The following is a 19,570-nucleotide window of genomic DNA, read 5'->3' as shown; positions in this document are numbered from 1 at the left end:
GACCCATTTTTATGATGATTATTATCTTTTTATAACAGAATAAGTGAATTGGTTAAATTTAAATTCTCCAAACTCCCATTCAACCAATGACTGCTTGATTTCCCATTTTCCAGGTTTTGTCACCAGTACCTCCAAAACTATACATCTCCAGTTCTTAGAAGGACACAGGCTTTCTAAGGTTGAGGAACACACCTTCTTCAAATTTCCTTCTTCATCACTTATGATCCTGACCCAGAAATAAACCTCTATTGTCCAAGCCTCTGAACCATTAGTTGAATAACAAAGCTACACTCTTCTGTACTCTTTTAGCAGTTGAATACTGTGATGCAAGGTGAAATAGTCAGATTTTAACAATATGTTAATTATTTCAATAAAGAAGAGAGAGGTTATAACAATGACAAGTATGAATCTAAAGGAAGCAATCCATTGGCATGCCCAGTTCTATTAAGTCTTGCAGCTGCCACAGAAGATACTGTATCTCTAAAGCAAGTGATTTGTAATGCTCTTTTCCAAATTTTACTGCCTTCAAAATGGAGAAACAACTAACATTTCCTACCTCCTCAGACAAATCTCCTTCTCTAGATAGCAATGGATTCAGGGATGTGGCATGTTCAAACTCATGAAGCAAGAACAGAAAATAATGGAAGCAGTAAGCCGGCCTAGCAACTTCACTGGAAAGAGAAATAGCTTGTTCTTTTCTTAGGTAAAGGATTCTTTTTCAAAATTGAAAAAGTGAGAAAACAAAAGTGCTTTAAGCTGCAAAGAGGAAAAGGATGGAGAGAACAAAGGAAGTGTCTATGATAGCATGCAGACCACATCTGTGAAGGTAACAATCTTTGTAAATAATGCCACTTAGAGGAAAATTGAAACAAAAAAGTCCAGCCAAATCTATGGAGGACGGAGAAAAAGTTTTTCCTTAAAATGGTCAAATTCAACATTAATTTGCAAGATTAGTAACATGCGCATATGAAAGATCAGATATTATTCCCCAAGCCTGCAGTGGGCATTCTTAAAGCAAGGTAGGAAGTCAAAGATAGGGGTAATGCCCTGGTTAAGATTTCTACTGTACTCTGTGAGGTATCTTAAGTTAGCCGATTCTGTAAAACCAGTGTATCCTGCTGGTAGGAGTGTTTTGCTTTCAGCTAAGGATGATGAGCAATGTTGTTCAACTTAGGAAAGTTGAATCAGCCAATCAGGATTGGGGATGTGAGAGATGGTTCCAGAGAGCTGGGTGGGTTGGAAGAGATTTCTGAAGGACAGTAGTCTGTGTTGGGTTCCACTGGCAGGAGCTGCAGAGCCGGGCACAAGGGAAGATGCTGCAGAATGAGAGACCCCATTGTAAGGAGTACTTTGTGCAGATGAATCGCTCCTAGAATGAAGGGCCAATACTCCTGAGAGAGCCGATTCATTCGAGATGGTCTTTGGGGGAAGTTCAGGCTGTGGCAGGTGCTTTCACACAGATTATGGGTCCAGTGCTTGAGTAAAGTGAAACACCCCCAACTATTCCAGAAACGAGCTCCAACATTTATGCACACATTGGACTGGTTTAATTGTAATGGGCCCTTTTATTGTTTTGCTGTACCTGTAACTTTGGTAAATAAATTTCTTTATAATTTTATATCAGTGTACAATCTATTAATTTTCTGGCAAATGATAAGTTTGCATGCATCAGTATTTACACAGCATTCGCAACAATCAATGTTCCTTAATCAGAACGCCCCAACTTTCCTGCCTGGTTGAGCCCAAAAACATACTGACCCTAAATGTATATTGTTTATGAAAGGTGGCCTTGTCACCACTGAGCCACGTGGCTATAGCGGAGTTAACTAACAAACCAAGTTTGCATACAAGCCCAGGGAGAGGATCACGCAGGAAACCAGAGTGAGAGTGGGATAGAGTATTAAAGTCTTTTTCTCCTTTTTCAAGATTGAAGACAAGATAAAAACAATTAGCTTTATTTGTCACACATACACCAAAACATACAGTGAAATGCATCATTTGTGTCGATGACCAACAGAGTCCGAAGAGTGTGCTGAAGGCATGGCACACTCCCAGCGTCAACATGGCACGCCTACCGCTCACTAACACTAACCTTTAGAAAGCCTAACTATGTGTAACACTCTGGGAAAGGTTTCACTGCTAATGTAATGGTCTCTCTGTAGCAGCAGTGTTTGGGTTATGGCTAGAGATACCGGGGGCTTTGGAATATGCGCCGTCCAATGAAGGGAGTGTTTCTTTCTTGTTCTGTGCCTGAGACCGAGGTGATCTGGGTCTTTTATTTGGTGGAAGATGGAGAGAGAAGATGTCAGAATGGAGAGGTCGTAGACACCAAAAGGGAGTGGACTTGGAGTGGGGTCAGGAGTCGGCGAAGCCCGGGGAAATCGATGGAGGACAAGGGGAAGGGAAACTGTGAGCTCCAGCTTGAGTACGTTAGGCAGTTTCATTGAAATGGGTCCTCTTCTTTTTGTTTTACTTTACGAACCCTTTAGTCAAATTAAGAATTATAAAGCTAAATCGTTTAATTGCATATGGGGTACTGTCCGTTATCTTGTGGCACTGATTTGTCATGGGGAACACATCACACAGCATCCACACCAACAGGAGGTTTTGCTTCTCAATCTCATACGTTTGGTGGAGCTGGAGATTGTCTTCCCTGGACTCCCGCAGCCGACAGAACCTGAGGGTCACACGTATATCTTCGGAAAGTGGGAGAAAACTAAAGCAATGGGGGGGAAGCCATGCGGTCACAGAGGGAACGTACAAACGGCTTACAGATTGTGGTGGAAATTGAATCCAAATCGGAGATCGATGGAGCTGTACAGCATTCCACTAACTGCTTCACCGTCTCCAATCGAATTCTGCGTGATGAGACCAATGCGGGAACAGAAGGCTCTTCCACATGTGGAGAAGGTGCTCACTGATGGATCATCAGCTGGGGAGCCTGCAAGTAATACCAACCCCCATGTTCCTTGTGCACTTCAAGTGCACACAGGTTAGAGATTTCCAGGGGGCAATAGGGACAGTACATTTCTTTGACTATGTTTTTGAACCCTCCATCTTCTGGTTACCCCCCCCCCCCCACCCATGATAATTTCTTCCCATGACAGAGCACGGACTCGGCAATCTGGTGTGGGCCATGTGAATGGTCGGGGTTTGCTCAACTGAGTAACTCAGCCCTCTATACAGGGAATGTTACCCCGGGAAAGGAGAACATTCAGCTTCCCAGTGAATCTATAGGACTTTGCGGAGACAGTGGTGATTAACATTTTTCCAGTGACTGGGGGTGTCTGTGGTAAATAGACCAGGTCTCAGTGACCCATAACTAGAAGCTCAGGTTGAAAGTAGATTAAAGTGATAAGAGACTGGGATTTGTCACCATCTGTTCATGTTACCTAGTGGTCTGATGAAATGTCCTTGACTTGCAACGTGAATCCTATGTCTCACACAGCTCTTGCTGCTTGACCCACTAAGGAGGATACTTTTCCCTAAAGCCTATGCTGGTTCACAGAGAAATCCCTGTTGTTTCTCACACATGCAGATTGACACTCACTGGATTCACCTATAGTCCAACTACCATGGAGATAATTCACAATGGCCATTTAACACAGCAAACTGGGAGGAAACCAGAACATCCACGGAAAACTCACAGGGTAACACAGAGTGGATATGTGTACTGCACACAGAGAGTACCCGAGGTCCGACTTGGACTCTTTCTGCTGGAGCTTAAGCAGAACCAAAAAGTTTTTTTGTTGTTTTGAATTTCCAACATCTGTAGATATGTTTCCACGGGATGAGAAGCATTCTGGAGCACAATACAAAGTTCAGACACTGTGCTAATAAACTGTTTGTGACAGCACTTTGGAACACTTCCCTATGGACTCCACTTGGCAGTACAATCTGATGGAAAACACGTACAAACTTAAGTCTATTTTCAGCATTCCCCTTTTTTAGCTGCTAAAATTTAGCTGTAATCTTTGAGTTCAAGGGTGTAACTGTTGTTCCTTTCAGAACTGAAAATAATAACACTCTAAGTAATTAGGCATTCTCTATGGACCACTGACATCGAAATGAAATCCATTTGTAGGGTGCAGTCAAAAGCATGTGAGGCTCCTGGAGCTTATCACAGACCGCTTCCCTGCAAACACCTGAGCCATTTTTACAGCATTTGAATACAGTTCACAACCTGTATCAAAGTAACAGCTATAAAACAGTAATTATTACATATATTGAAATCACAATACAGTTTGCTGATATTATCAATACAAAATGTGTTTATAATGTAACAGTCATAAGCATTGGGCTCACCTGAATCTCTCAATTAAAACAGATTCAAAGTTTGATGTAATTCCAGTATCTTCTTTGAGGCTCATTGTGCAAGGATTCACTCAGGAAAAAGTCTGCTGACCTTATCCGGATACACTCTGTGAATTAGACCGATTACTACTTGCACAGATGTAGAAATGATTCCAGAGGGGGAAGCAAAAAAAGGATAATGTGATAAAACTCTTTGTAAATCATGAGTAGAAAGAAACTTAGAAAAAAAGTTCTTGAATCCTCCAGGGCTTAAATTCGGATCAATCATGTTGATGAGATGAAAAGTCCACAGTGCGGACTCACTTGGAAGAAAGCAAGAATCGTAGTGAAGTGAAAATTCTCTAACAGCTGAGGTATGTGTGCAAATTGCAAGATGTCATTCCTCTATGGTACAGAGCCATCCTTCTGAGGTTTGGAGAAAGAAAACTTGAAACAAAATTGATGAAGCCTTGTGTTTTATCTGGATGCTCCTTACACTCCTGTAAATCACTGAATGACAAAAGTGGAAAGGAAAATCAGGCTACCAAGCTTACTCACTTGACAGATGAATGTTCACTAAAAACAAATACTATGGTGCTGAAAGAACATGTTATTTAATCAAAAAATCTCATTACAAACTGGTTGAGAAAAAGTCCTAAGTTGATCAGTATTTAAGAGAAAGCACACCATATTTAAATATAATGTCTTGGATTGTGCTGGGCCTGATCTGCGCCCAGATTAGCTGCCAGCAGACCCCACCCACTGTGTTTAAAATTTCCACTACTCCAACTCCAGAAACCCCAGATAACATTTGTCAGCATCAAAGGCTTTTTAACCAGTTTTCACATCTGAAAGCCATTCCAAAATCTATAGAACACACCCCTTCCCAAAAGTGAATTGAAGCAACTTTAAATAAAGTTAAATAAGACACTGCACCCCCATTTAGAGTTTTAAACTGCTGGACTTAAAGATGTCCCACAATGGAGTGGACCCTCCTATGTGCAAGTATCTGTTCCTCAGCTCATTTCAGACTACAGTTTCTTACTGCTGGCAATAAGTCAACATTAGTCTTGCCACTATGTATGCTTCATATTAATTAAGATATTATTTATTCCAATGCAACTCTTTATGCTTAAAGAAATAATGGTTTTGGATTCAAATCAATATTATTATTGGACATCTTTATAGTTTATGAAACTGTATCTGAACTGTGCATTTATTCTTGATGGGAAGAAAAGGGTAGGGAACTAAACAATCTCCAGTCCATGTAAGGAGAACTCCTACTGCTTGGGAACAACATTCAGCCATAGAATTTGAAAATTTTGGTTATATTAGATAGCTTAGGATGCGGATAGAGACAGAAAAACTGAAGGTCAAGAAATCTGAAAAAAAACATTAAATATTTGAGCAAAAGTAAATAAGAGGAATAATGGAAAGTACAGCCATCTGGACATGATCGAGAACGAAAGACATAAAATCAAATCAAATTGTTTTGAATCAGAGGAAGGAGTTGCAAATGCAGTCAAAGTTTGAATATGTGATTAAAGTGAATTACTTTTATTTTTTAAGACACTAACTTCTACTAAAAGTGATAAGGGAATTAAAACTTATGGTATTAAAAGTGAGCTGACCAAACTCTACACAATCATTTTTGAGGAGTTTACATTAAAACTGATTTTGAATCCAGAGGCTAGAGAGGGAAAACAAAGCTGCTTTTGAATAAACATACAATTGTTGTGTTGACTATATGGCAGGCAGCTCTCTTTGAATGTGAGTGACATGAAACTGCAAAAGGAGTGACTGTAACAGGTGCAGGGTATATCATGATGTGTTATTTTTATTGGGTGGTTGCAACCAAATGCAAACCAGGAAGTTAGGTTAATCCCCCTCCTCTTCCCTAAGTACTATCAGGGGATCTTTTTAGCATTCAAAACAGGTGTGTGGGACCTAGTTTCAGTGGCACTTAAAGACGGGCATCTGATAATGCAAACCTTCTAACTTCCTGACTTACACAACAATGTGCTACCATAGCAAATGAGTTTAGCGAAGGCTCTCAGGCTGCTTATAGGGATATTTGCATAATACAAGTTGCCAAACCACTGCTTTGGGACTTGTGTTATGACGAGTGAGACAATCCTACCTGAAAATATAAGGGGGCACCCTCTTCATTGTTCTGAACAGCTCCCGATTAGCAGTTAGAGCCATAAGCAGGTTTAAGGCCAGTAAAGTCCTTTGTTTCAGAAGTTTCTTCTCACCACAGAGAAGGACCTTTAAAATATGTCTGTAATGGAAAGACTGGACTGAAGTGAGAGCACTTAGAAAGTTGTGCGCAAGCTGCAGATGAATTATGAAAACATATATCATTGATTAACTGTCATCTTTAGCAGAGCATGACAGCACTGAGTTCAGCCTCCTCTGCTTTGATATTACTTCCAACACGCACTGGACAAGCAAAAGTCCCCGGGCCTCACAATGCTGGGCTCTGAATTTGTTGCAGTAATAACATAAAGCATTGGGTTTTGCTGCTATTGTGAGGTCAAACTGACAGCATCGTCTGCACCCTCACATACACAATTAACCAGGTAAATCCGCATAGTTTCCAGCAATACTTCTCTCCTTCTCTAGTGCTGAGCTGCATGTTCCCAAATTGAACCTATGATATCACTGCTGTGCCAAGTCCATTATCAAAAGGTATTAAAACATTAGACTCATTAGACGATAATGACTAACTGAATTTGAATGGTGTAACAAGTGATATGAACCCTCATAAGGCAGTAGGCCCTGATGGAGTACCTGGTAAGGCTCTGAAAACCTGTGCCAACATTTTCAATCTCTCACTGCTACAGTCAGAATATCCCACCTGCTTCAAAGGGGCAACAATTACACCAATACCCAAGAAGAGCAGCGTGAGCCTCAATGACTATCACCCAGTGGCAATCACATCTACTGTGATGAAGTGCTTTGAGAGGCTGGTAACGGCTAGAATCAACTCCTGCCTCAGCAAGGATATGGACCCACTGCAGTTTGCCTATTGCCACAATAGGTATACAGCAGATCTCAATGGCATTCCACTAAGCCTTGGATCACCTGGACAATGGAAATACCCGTGCCAGAATGGTTTTATTGACTACTACATAGCATTTAACACCATCATTCCTACAGTCCTGACAGAAAAGCTACAGAATGTGGACTTCCATACCTCCCTCTGCAAGTGGATCCTAGACTTCGTAAGCAGAAGACCTCAGTCTGCACGGATTGGAAATAACATCTCCACTTCACTGACGATCAACCCTGGTGCTCTACAAGGATGCATGCTTAGCCGGCTGCTCTAGTCTCTCAACACCCATGACTGTGTGGCTAGACATAGCTCAAACAGCATCTATAAATTCGCTGATGATACAATCATTGTGGGCAGAATTTCAGATGGTGAAGAAGGGGTGTAAGAAGCAAGATATACCAGTTAGTTGAGTGGTGTCACAGCAACAACCTTTCACTCAATATCAGTAAGACCAAAGAGCTGATTGCAGACTTCAGGAAGGGTAAGACGAGGGAACACAGACCAGTCTTCATAGAGGGTTCAGAAGTGGAGAGAGTGAATGATTTCAAGTTCCTGGGATTCAATATCTCTGAGAACCTACCCTGGATGCAATATATTGATGCAGCTATAAAGAAGGCAAGACAGGGGCAATATTTCATTAGGAGTTTGAAAAGATTTGATTTGTCAAATAAAACACCCAAACTTCAACAAATGTACCACGGAGCAGATTCTGACAGGCTGCGGCACTGTCTGGTATGTAGGGAGGGGTGAGGGGCGCTACTGCACAAGGTCAAAATAAGTTGCGGAAACTAGTAAAATTACTCAGCTCCATCATGGGTATCAGCCTCCGTAGTATCCAAGAAATCTTCATGAGCGGTGCCTTAGGAAGACGGCGTCCATCATTAAGGATCCTCACCACCCAGGACATGCCCTCTTCATGATGTTACCGTCGGGAAGAAAGCACAGACACCTGAAGGCACACACTCAGCGATTCGAGAACAGCATTTTCCCCTCTGCCATCCCATTTCGAAATGGACATTGAACATTATTTCTGGAGTTTTTTCACAATTTATTTTAACTTAACTATTTAACAGACGTATATATAACCGAGTGTTTTTTCTCTATATTTATCATGTATTTCATCGTACTACTGCTGTAAAGTTAACAAATTTCACAACATATGCTGGTGGTATTAATCCTGATTCTGAAGATAACAAAAAAGAATAAAATTATCTCACCTTAGTCTGTGCTCAAGCGTACACAAAGTGAATGGTATAAACTTACCATTTGCAGAACAACTAGTCTTTGAAAAGTGACTTGTTCCATAAATCCAATAAATCATGTAAAATGAGCAAATTTACCACAGTGATGGTTTGATTTAATAAGTACAAGCATCATCAGCCACAACTATTAAAAATCAAGCAATCCAAAGTTGTTGAACTAACGTCTGTAGTCTTGTAAAACCGTAGAGAGTCATTATCACAAACACGAGGAATTATCACCATTGTTCACCAGATTGAATTTATTTTTTCTTTCCACTATTAGTTACCAGGGCAACAACTGGAGTGGCACTATTAGTTACCAGGGCAACAACTGGAGTGGCCTTACTGAGGCCCTCATTCAACATTCATCAACAAAATGGACTGAAGAACACTGCCAAAAATCACGCTGAACTGTTGTTTTTGGTTTCTGACATTGTACCCCGTTCAACAGGGAAGCAAAAAGCACATCAAGATCAACAGGGCTGGGAGTCATACTAACACAAACCCTGATGGTTGGTTTTAGGTCAGGAAGAGCATGACAACTCTTTGCTCTTTTAAAATACCATTCTAAGTTAAAAAAAACCATTAATATATGATTGAAAAGCAGAGGCAAGAAAAATCAACATGTTCTCTACAAGTGAGACACTGAACCAGGTATAGTAACACAACCAACAACTACCACTCTAAGAACTAATATAAGTCAGTCTTTGACACTAAAATTCATTCAGTAATAATAAGGGTTTCAGTTGTGTAATTTCATACTGAACAATGTTGGTCTGGCTCACTTAAATAAATAAGTTCTCTGAATATTTCAGGGGATTTGCTTCTCCACATTTGGTTCCGCTGTGGCCAATCACCTCGGCAACATGTATGAAGGATACTGCTGGGAGGGGATAACCTACCAGGGCACAGCAGCAGCCAGGCCAGTGGCACTGTGGCCAGCCCTGAGGTTCAGCAAGGAAGGGTAACGCCCAGCAGAGTGGTAGCGATAGGAGACTCGATAGATAGGCCAGGCAGCAGATTAGGTGGCTGTCAAAGAAAAGCCAGGTCCTAGGGTCCTGGATATCTCAGAGCAGCTGCAGAAGATTCTCAGGGAGGGGTTGAGCAGCCAGAGGTTAGGGTATACATTGGCACCAATGATATGGGTAGAAAGGGGGAAGAGGTCCTGTGCAGTGTGTATAGGGAGTTAGGGAAGAGGATGAAGAGCAGAACCAAGGTAGTCACTTCCGGATTACTCCCAATACCACCTGCTAGCCAGGGCAAGAATAGGATGACAGTACAGATGAATATGTGGCAGATTTCTGGATCAATAGGATCTTTTCCAAGGAAGGTATCACCTGTACAAAAGGGTCTTGACTCCGAGGGGAACCAGATAAATGGGTGACTGTCAGGAGAGGGAAGGGGGAATGTCAAATAGTGGTGAGCACCCCCATGGACATCCACCTCAACAATAAGCACTCCATTTTGAGTACTGTTCTGGGGGTTGTCTTCTTCAGGGAAAGCAACAGCGGCCGTGTCTCTGGCACTGAGTCTGGCCCTGTGAAGGGCAGGGAACTGAAGAGGATGATAGAAGTAAGAAGGGACTCTGTAGTCAGGGGGACAGATAGGCAGTTCTGTGGAAACACGAGTGACAGTTTGCTCCCCAAGTGCCAGGGTCCGAGATGTTTCTGGACGCATCCACAATTTCCTGAAACGGCAGGGTGAGCAGGCTGAAGTCGTGGTACATATCGATACCAATGACATAGGTAGAAAAGGGGAGGAGGGTCTGAAAAAAGAATCAGGGAGCTAGGAAAGAAGTTGAGAAGCAGGATCTCAAAGGTAGTAATCTCAGGATTACTACCTATGCCACATGACAGTGACGATAGGAATAGAATCAGGTGGCAGGTAAGTTCTTGGCTGAAGAATCGGAGTGGGGGCAGGGATTCAGATTTCTGGATCATTGGGACCTCTTCTAGGGCAGGTGGGACCTGTACAAAAGGGATGTGTTGCACTTGAATCCGGGGGGTCCAATATTCTTGTAGGGATGTTTGCTAGACCTGTTGCGAGTGGCTTAAACTAATACGGCAGGGGGGTGGGAACCACAATGATAGAGCTGAGGATGAGCCAGCAGACTTACAAGTACGTGATGGGTGTAATATGAATGTAAGGAAAGACAAACCAACGATGTGTACAACTGCAGACAGTTAAGTTATACCACAGAGCCAAAATTCATAAGGGTGAAGACGGCAAGACTGAAGGTGCTGTATTTAAATGAGCTCAGCATTCGGAATAAGGTGGACAAACTCGTGGCACAATTAGAGATCGGTCGGTATGACACTGTGGGCATCACTGAGTTGTGGCTGAAAGGTCATAGTTGGGAGCTTAACATCAAAGGACATACTTTGTATCGAAAGGACAGGCAGGAAGGAATAGGTGGTAGTGTGGCTCTATTGGCAAGAAATGGAATTACATCTTTAGAAGAGGTGACATTGGGTCAGAGAATGTTGAATCTTTGTTAGTGGAGTTAAGAAATTGTAAGAATAAAAAAAACATTATGGGAATCATATATAGGCCGCCAAATAGTAGACAAGTTGTGGGATTGAGATTGCAAAGGGAGCTGGAAAAGGCCTGTAATAAGGGTAATGTCAGAATTGTAATGGGGGACTTCAATATGCAAGGGGATTGGGAAAATGAAGTTGGTGTCAAATCGCAAGAGAGGGAATTTGTTGAATGCCTACGAGATGGGGGCTTTTTGGAGCAGCTTGTGCTTGCGACTGGTCAGGGAAAGGCCATCTTAGATTGGGTGTTGTATTATAATCCAGACCTTATTAGTCAGGTTAGCGTAAAGGAACACTTAGGAGGCAGTGATTGAATTCATACTGCATTTTGAGAGGGAGAAGCATAACTCAGGTGTATCAGTATCACAGTGGAATACAGGGAATTACAGAGGCATGAGAGAGCTTGCCTGGGTAGATTGGAGGAGGATACTGGCAGGGATGAGAGCAGAGCAGAGATGGTTGATGTTTCTGGGAATAGTTCACAAGCCGCAGAATAGGTTTGTCCCACAGAGAAAGAAGTTCTCAAATGGCAGGGGAACGCAACTGTGGCTGACAAAGGAAGTGAAGGACTGCACAAAAACCAAGGAAAGGGCATATAAGATAACAAAAGTGAGTGACTTGGATGATTGGGAAGATTTTAAAATCCAACAAAAGGCAACTAAAAAAGCTACAAGAAGGGAAAAGATTAAACGTGTGGGCAGACTAGCCGATAAACTAAAGCAGGAAAACAAAAGCAACACGAGTGAATCTGCAGATGCTGGAAATAAATAAAAACACAAAATGCTGGCAGAACTCAGCAGGCCAGACAGCATCTATGGGAGGAGGTAATAACGACGTTTTGGGCCGAAACCCTTCATCAGTGAAGTAACATGGGATGGTCGAGGGGGGATAAGAAGTGGGGGGAGGGATGAAGTAGAGAGCTGGGAAGTGATAGGCAGGAGGGAAATGGGCTAGGGGGGAAGGTGGAGAATTATGGGAAATAAAGGAGAAAGAAAGGTAGGGCTGGGGGGAGATTATAGTGAGGGGGGGAAAGAGAGAGAAAGAGAACCAGACTAAAATTATAGGTAGGGATGGGGTAAGGGGGGGGGCAGGGGTATCAACAGAGGTCTATGAGTTGGATGTTCATGCCGGCAGGTAGGAGGCTACCTAGGTGGGAGATAAGGTATTGCTCCATCGACCTGCGTGTGGCCTCATCTTGACGGTAGAGGAGGCCGTGGACAGACATGTCGGAGTGGGAATGGTCTGTGGAATTGAAGTGTGTGGCCACAGGGAGATCCCGCCACTGCTGGAGGACTGAGTGCCGGTGTTCAGTGAAACGGTCTCCCAGTCTGCGGCGGGTCTCCCCAATGTATAAATGGCCACATCGGGAGCACCGGATACAGTATATCACCCCAGTTGACTCGCAGGTGAAGTGGTGCCTCACCTGAAAGGACTGTCTGGGGCCTGGGATGGTGGTGAGGGAAGAAGTGTGGGGGCAGGTGTAGCACTTCTTCTGTTTGCAGGGATAAGTGGCTGGAGGGAGGTCCGTAGGGAGGGATGGGGGGATGAATGGACAAGGGAGTCACGTAGGGAACGATCCCTGCGGAAAGCCAAGAGTGGGGGGGGGGAGAGGGGAAGATGTGTCTGGAGGTGGGATCCCATAGGAGGTGGCGGAAGTTACGCAGGATTATCGTTGGATCTGTAGGCTGGTAGGGTGATAGGTGAGGACCAGGGGGACTCTATCCCTGGTGGGCTGGCGGGGGACGGGGTGAGGGCAGAGGTGCGTGAAATACGGGAGACGCGATGGAGGGCAGAGTTGATAGTGGACGAAGGGAAGCCCCTTTCTTTAAAAAAGGAAGACATCTCCTTTGTCCTGGAATGAAAGGCCTCATCCTGAGAGCAGATGCAGCGGAGGCGGAGGAATTGAGAGAAAGGGATAGCATTTTTGCAGGAGACAGGGTGGGAGGAGGAATAGTCTAGGTAGCTGTGGGAGTTAGTAGGTTTGTAGTAGACATCGGTGGAAAGGCTGTCTCCAGAGATAGAAACAGAAAGATCTAGAAAGGGGAGGGAGGTGTCGGAAATAAACCAGGTGAATTTGAGGGCGGGGTGAAAGTTGGAGGCGAAATTAATGAAGTCGATGAGCTCAGTATGTGTGCAGGAAGCAGTGTCGATGCAGTCGTCGATACAACGTAAGAAAAGAGGAGGACAGATACTGGTGTAGGCTTGGAACATAGATTGCTCCACATGGCCGACAAAAAGGCAGGCATAGCTAGGACCCATGCAGGTGCCCATGGCTACACCTTTAGTTTGGAGGAAGTGGGAGGAGCCAAAGGACAAATTGTTAAGGGTGAGGACTAATTCTGCGAGGCGGTGAAGCGTGGTGGTAGAAGGTGACTGGCTGGGTCTGGAATCCAGGAAGAAACGGAGAGCTTGGAGATCTTCCTGATGGGGGATAGAGATATATAGGGACTGGACAATCAAGGTGAAAATGAGGTGGTGGGGGCCAAGGAATTTGAAATCTTTGAAGAGATGTAAAGCATGGGAAGTATCAACACAAACAACAAAAGTATTTATTTCAGTTATATAAAGAGTAAAATAGAGGTGAGGATTGATATTGGACCACTGAAATATGATGCTGGTGAGATTGTAATGGGGGACAAAGAAATGGCAGATGAATGTAATGGGTACTTTGCATCTATCCGCTCTGTGGAAGACACTAACAGAGTGCCAGAGATCTGCAAGTGTCAGGGAGCAGGAGTGAGTGCCATTGCCATCACAAAGGTGCCACACATGAGGCTGCTGTCAGGAGCGGGGGCAGGATTGGACCCAGATGCAGGAAGCAGACACTGAAGTACTAGGGGTAGGACAGGATGGGGATGCCATGGCATGAAAGGGGTGAGGCAGGTGGGGCTGGATCCCAGAGTTCGGACGAGGCAGGGCAGGAGGATTCCTCATGGCGGGCCACATGGGTCCCGGGCAGGGCCACCTCCCAGGCAGAAACACAGAGACCTGGGCAGTCGCAGACACCTGGGCAGGTGTGGGGCAAAACCCATGGGAAACGAGGGGAGGAAAGGGTAGGAGTCCTTAGGGCGGGTCACATAGATACCAGGCAGGGCTGCCTCCCAGGCAGAAACACAGAGGCCTGGGCCAGTCGCAGACACCTGGGCAGGTGCGGGGCACAACCCTTAGGGAGCAATAGGTGGAAAGGGCAGAACCCCCACCGGGCAGCAGCAGTCCAGCCAGACCCACCCAACAGAGGTAATGGATAGGAAAGGGCAGAACCCCCACCAGGCAGCAGCAGTCCAGCCAGACTTGCCCAATGGAGGCAACAGGTAGGAAGGGGCAGAACCCCCACCGGGCAGCAGCAGTCCAGCCAGACCCACCCAACAGAGGAAAGGGATCAGAAGGAAGCTGGGTCCAGGGTGAACAGCAGGACTACTGTGATACACAGATAATTTGGGAAAGGCATCCAACAGTGTGGCAGCACAAGCAAGAGGAATAAGGTGGAACAGCAGGACCAGCACACAGGAGAGAAGCAGGGAAACAAGACCAACCAGATAGAGCAGATACAGAACAGGATTCAGAGCCAGCAGTCCAGGTACAGAGCAGGTTAAACCAGTTTCACAGCAGGAGAACCCCACCACTAGGCTCACTCCCCAAGCCCCTTATAAACACCTGCCCCCTAATAAGCAACAGGTGTACCTCCTTAAGCCAAGATGATCCAATGGCCCCGTGTGACAGGAGGGCTGGCTGCAAGGCCCGGAGTCCGGAGTCCGCAGACCAGAGCAAGACCCGGAAGACGGGCTCAGGACCAGATCCTAACAGCTGCTTAGCAACATAAAATCCTCTGGTGTTAGGAGAGTTACTGGCATGGATAGAGGAATGGCTGACAGGCAGGAGGCAGTAAGTGGGAATAATAGGGGCCTTTTCTGGTTGGCTGCTAGTGGCTAGTGGTGTTCTTCGGGGTCAAATTTGGGGCCACTACTTTTCACGTTGTTTGTCAATAATTTAGATTATGGAATTGATAGTTTTGTGCCAAAGTTGTGCATGATACGAAGATAGGTGGAGGGGTAGGGAATGCTGAGGAAGCAATTTGATTGCAATGGGACCGAGACAAATTAATTTTAAAGTCTGTATACCATATACAGCTTTGGGATTCATCTTCTTGCAGGCACTCACAAAACAAAAAATCACAACAGAATTCACTGAAGAAACAAATAAACAAGACTGTTACATATCCAAATTGTAAAAGAGGACAAATCACGTAAAGTGTAAATAAAAGTAAACAAAAACTCACGGAACATAAACTTCAAAGTTGTAGAAAGTGAGTCCACAGATCAGACACCCCACCTCTCCCAGAAGTTCTGGGAGTCTCCTGCATATTGATAGTGGCTCCCTGATGCCTGCAAATGATAATCAATAGCCCAGAAATTGATTTTTTTGAGAGTGAGTGAGGGAGAGGGAGAGGGAGAGGGAGGGGGAGGGGAGAGGGAGAGGGAGGGGGAGGGGAGAAGGGGAGATGGAGGGGGAGTGGAAGAGGGGGAGGGGGGGAGAGAGAGAGAGAGAGTGAATGAATGAATCCTGATTGGTCTCACTTTGTGCTAAGTAGACCTATCAGTTTTCTCTGTGGACGGGCTTTACAGTTGACCTCTCTCTCTTTCATTGTCCATCAGTTCAGTTTAGTGTCCTGCAGCGCCATGGCAGAATGTTCCAAAAACAGAAAATATAAAACCTACTTCACCCCAGACTACACTAAAGTGCACCCCTGCCTAATAGGGGTCAAAAATAATGACAGTGTTGCTCGCTACACTGTTTGCAACAGTGATTTTTCTATTGCCCATGGTGGGGTAAAATGTAAAAGACATGTTGAGGTGAGTTTAACAGGTGGCATTCGTTCATTAGCATAGCTAATGTTATTTAAACTAGCTGGCTAGCTGCTAAGGAGCTACTCTATTGATTTTCAATGTGATGAGGCCAAACTCCCTGTAGACTTGCTTAAAGTTGTGATAGAATAATATAAGTACAAATTTTAATGTCACATTTTCTACATAAGACACTATAATAAGGATACACCTTATGCTTATGTACGTGTTGATTATGCTTTTATTTCTTTTAGGGACCACAACATATTAGGGAGGTTGCTCAAGTATTTCACAGTTCTTTTCAGCAGATAACCGAAGTCTGACAGAGAAGGTCACTAGATCGTCCATTGTTGAGCATAACCTGCCATTCCAGGGGTGTAAGCACACAGGTAAGCTATTCAGGAAAATGGTTCCTGATTCAGAAATAGCAAAACACTATGCCTGCTCATCAACCAAGACAGTGGCTATTGTGAACATGGCACTGGAACCTGAATGTTCAGAGGATCTCTACAAGTTTATCAGGACATTAAAAAGGCCATACAGTATTTTGGTTGACGAAAGCAATGACATTATGTGCAGATGTAAGAGAACAGCTCCACTTGGAAGTCCTGGATTATGTCTCAATGAACCTTGAAGGACTGGTGCCAAACTACAAAAGTTTGCCAGTTGATGAGTTCTGGGGGAAGCTGTCCAAAGTAAAATCTGTGAGCACAGGGCAGTAGAGATTCAAAGAGCTCTGCCAGTTGATGAAGCTGCTTTTGGTGCTGCCAAGTTCTAATTGTGATGTAGAAAGGGCATTCAGCATGGGGCGTCACATTAAGACAGAATTCAGAAGTCAGCTGTCTCACAAAACACTTGTGAATCTGATGTCTTGCAAGATGAACAAATTCATTGACACAGACTGTTATGAGGTTGAGACTTCCGGCAAAATGCTCCAATCTGCCAAGCAAGCCACATCACAGCACAAGGAAAGTTAGCAAAAGAAATAGGAAAGCTACTTGCATTAGCGTTTAGCTATTAGCATTGGGACTGCCAACAAAATACTCAACAAGGAATATATATATATATATATATGTGTTTGTGTGTGTGTAAATAGTTTCAAAATGTGATCAAATAAATTGTTGTGTTCTTTCATAATCAAATGTCCTGTATACATACACCCTTGCAGATCGACCGGTATGTGGGGGGGTGGTATATGGGGTTGCAGGTGGTGCTACTTCCCTGAAATTAGTTTTTGCAGGGTGGGATGTCTGGCAGATGCAGAGCCTGGTTTAGTGCTGAAGCGAGTGAAGCCCATCTAACAGCCCAATAGCTGCAGGGCAACAACGCGTGATTCCAGGAATGAAAGGGTTAATATATGATGAGAATTTGATGGCTCCAGGGCTGTACTCATTGGAGTTTAGAAGAGTGCGAGGGGAATCTCATTGAAACTTATTAAAAAATTGAAAGGCCGAGATGAGTAGGTATGGAGACAAATGGACTGGCTTCAGAATAGAGTGATGTCCATTTAGAACAGAGATGAGAAGAAATTTATTTAGCCAGAAAAGATTTAGACTAGATAAAACCATGTGCTTTTCTCCTCTGCTGTGATATTCAAAAGAGATTCATACCAGCAAAAAATTATGTTCTTTCTTAATTTATATTCAATGTTTATCTCTGGAATAGATACGCAAGCTTCACTGACTTTTTTTTCTCCAACTATTTTTCTGTTTTTCTTATAACCTGTGCCTAGATTTTTCATATCTTTTGCATCAATCACAAAAATATATCTTGGATCTTTTTGCACAAATTTCAGCTTTTATTCTTTTAAAGTATATTGTTTTTATTCAAGAAACAAAAGAAAAGTTGCCTAATTTTTACATTGGTTTGCCAAATCAGTATCTGGGTACGAGCCCTATTGCTGATGATGGTAACTGGTCAAAGACATAATTAGTTCACTCAGGAACTTTTGAATAATGAAATCTCTCTCAAAAACTGAAAATTCTTTTTCTTCAAGGCCTATCTAATTTCTTATGGAAAGCTCTAATTGCCTCTATTACGACCATCATTACTGCCAGTAATTTCAGATCACAATCATTTTCAAAATAATTTTTCCTCCCCACATCCCCCTGTAGTAAAAATAATTGTGTGACTCATTACCTGAGGCACTTGGACAAGTGTACTTTTTCTGACAGAGTACCTCAAATAAACGAGATATGCCTTTTGAAGCTCTCCATGTTTACCATGGATTACTGCCCCAGAGACTGGGAATCCATGGGGACACATACCTTCCTGTATACCTCCATCATTTAGGAATGCAAAAATTAAGCTACTTACATTATGAAGAGAGATTTTGTGGGCAAGGCCTATTTTCCATAGTTTAAAATTCAAAGTAAATGTATTATCAAAGTACATACATATATGTCACTATATACAACCCTCTGATTCATTTTCTTGTGGGCATACTCAATAAATCCAAAATAGAATAATAACCATAATAGAATTAATGAAAGATCACATCAATCAGTAGGGAAAAGACAACAAACTGTGCAAGTACAAAAAGAAAGAAATAATAATAAATAAGTAGGCAATAAATACCATGAACATGAGCTGAGAAAAATTATAAATAAGCAATAAACATCAAGAACATGACAAAAATAGTCCTTAAAAGTGATACCATAGGTTGTGGGAACATCTCAATGACCGGGCAAGTAAAGTTGAACGAAGTTATCCCCTTTAATTCAAGTGACTGATGGTTGAGGGGTAATAAGTGCTCCTGAACCTGATGTTTCAGAAGGTACTGAGGCTCCTGTACATTCTTCCTGATGTCAGCAACAAGAAGAGAGCATGTCCTGGGTGGTGGGTGTCCTTGATGATAATAATAGTAGGAGTTATTATCAATTATATGTATGTACTTCCTGAGGCAAATGACAAAAATTAGGAGACCATTTCACTTGGCCTGGAAATCAAAGTTCACACCGTCTATAAATAAGTGATCAATAAATTAGGACTGAGAAGAGAATTACTTCACTCAAAAACTTGCTATCATTTGAAAATTCTTCCACCAGAGTGTTGTAGATGCTCAGTCTGGTCATGAGTATATTTAGAGTCACAGGTTCATAGAAATATACATTATGGAAACAGTCCCTTCATCCATCTCTGTGCATCATTGATAGGTTGTTAAATATCAAAGTAATTAAGACATAAGAATTGTATTGAATTGAATTGACTTTATTACTTACATCCTTCATATGCATGAGGAGTAAAAATCTTTACATTACTTCTCCATCTAAATGTGCAAATTATAGTAATTTGTAATAAATAGTATGTACAAAAAAACAGGATAGTCAATATAACATAGAAATGCAGTTGTGTCAGGATGAGTTCATCAGTCTGATGGCCTGGTGGAAGAAGTTGTCCCGGAGCCTGTTGGTCCTGGCTTTTATGCTGCGGTACCATTTCCTGGATGGTGGCAGCTGTAACAGTTTGTGGTTGGGGTGACTCGGGTCCCCAGTGATCCTTCGTGTCCTTTTCACACACCTGTCTTTGTAAATGTCCTGAATCATGGGAAATTCACATCTACAAATGCACTGGGCTGTCTGCACCACTCTCTGCAGAATC

General features: G+C 43.2%; 1 long non-coding RNA gene across 1 annotated transcript in view; it reads right to left on the bottom strand.

The window, feature by feature from the left end:
* LOC132393314 (uncharacterized) overlaps positions 1-19,570 on the bottom strand; it is a 121,173-nt gene that overhangs the window by 74,209 nt on the left and 27,394 nt on the right. The window contains exons 4-6 of the long non-coding RNA XR_009511835.1: positions 8,153-8,263; positions 6,434-6,574; positions 4,306-4,803 (exon numbers count right to left, since the gene is read on the bottom strand). This is a non-coding gene — a long non-coding RNA (uncharacterized LOC132393314). The remainder of the gene's footprint in view (positions 1-4,305; positions 4,804-6,433; positions 6,575-8,152; positions 8,264-19,570) is intronic.

This window comes from Hypanus sabinus, chromosome 4 (assembly GCF_030144855.1).
Source record: "Hypanus sabinus isolate sHypSab1 chromosome 4, sHypSab1.hap1, whole genome shotgun sequence".
NCBI lineage: Eukaryota > Metazoa > Chordata > Chondrichthyes > Myliobatiformes > Dasyatidae > Hypanus > Hypanus sabinus.
Note: the sequence above shows the minus strand (reverse complement) of the source record. Positions and strands in the feature narration are given on the sequence as shown.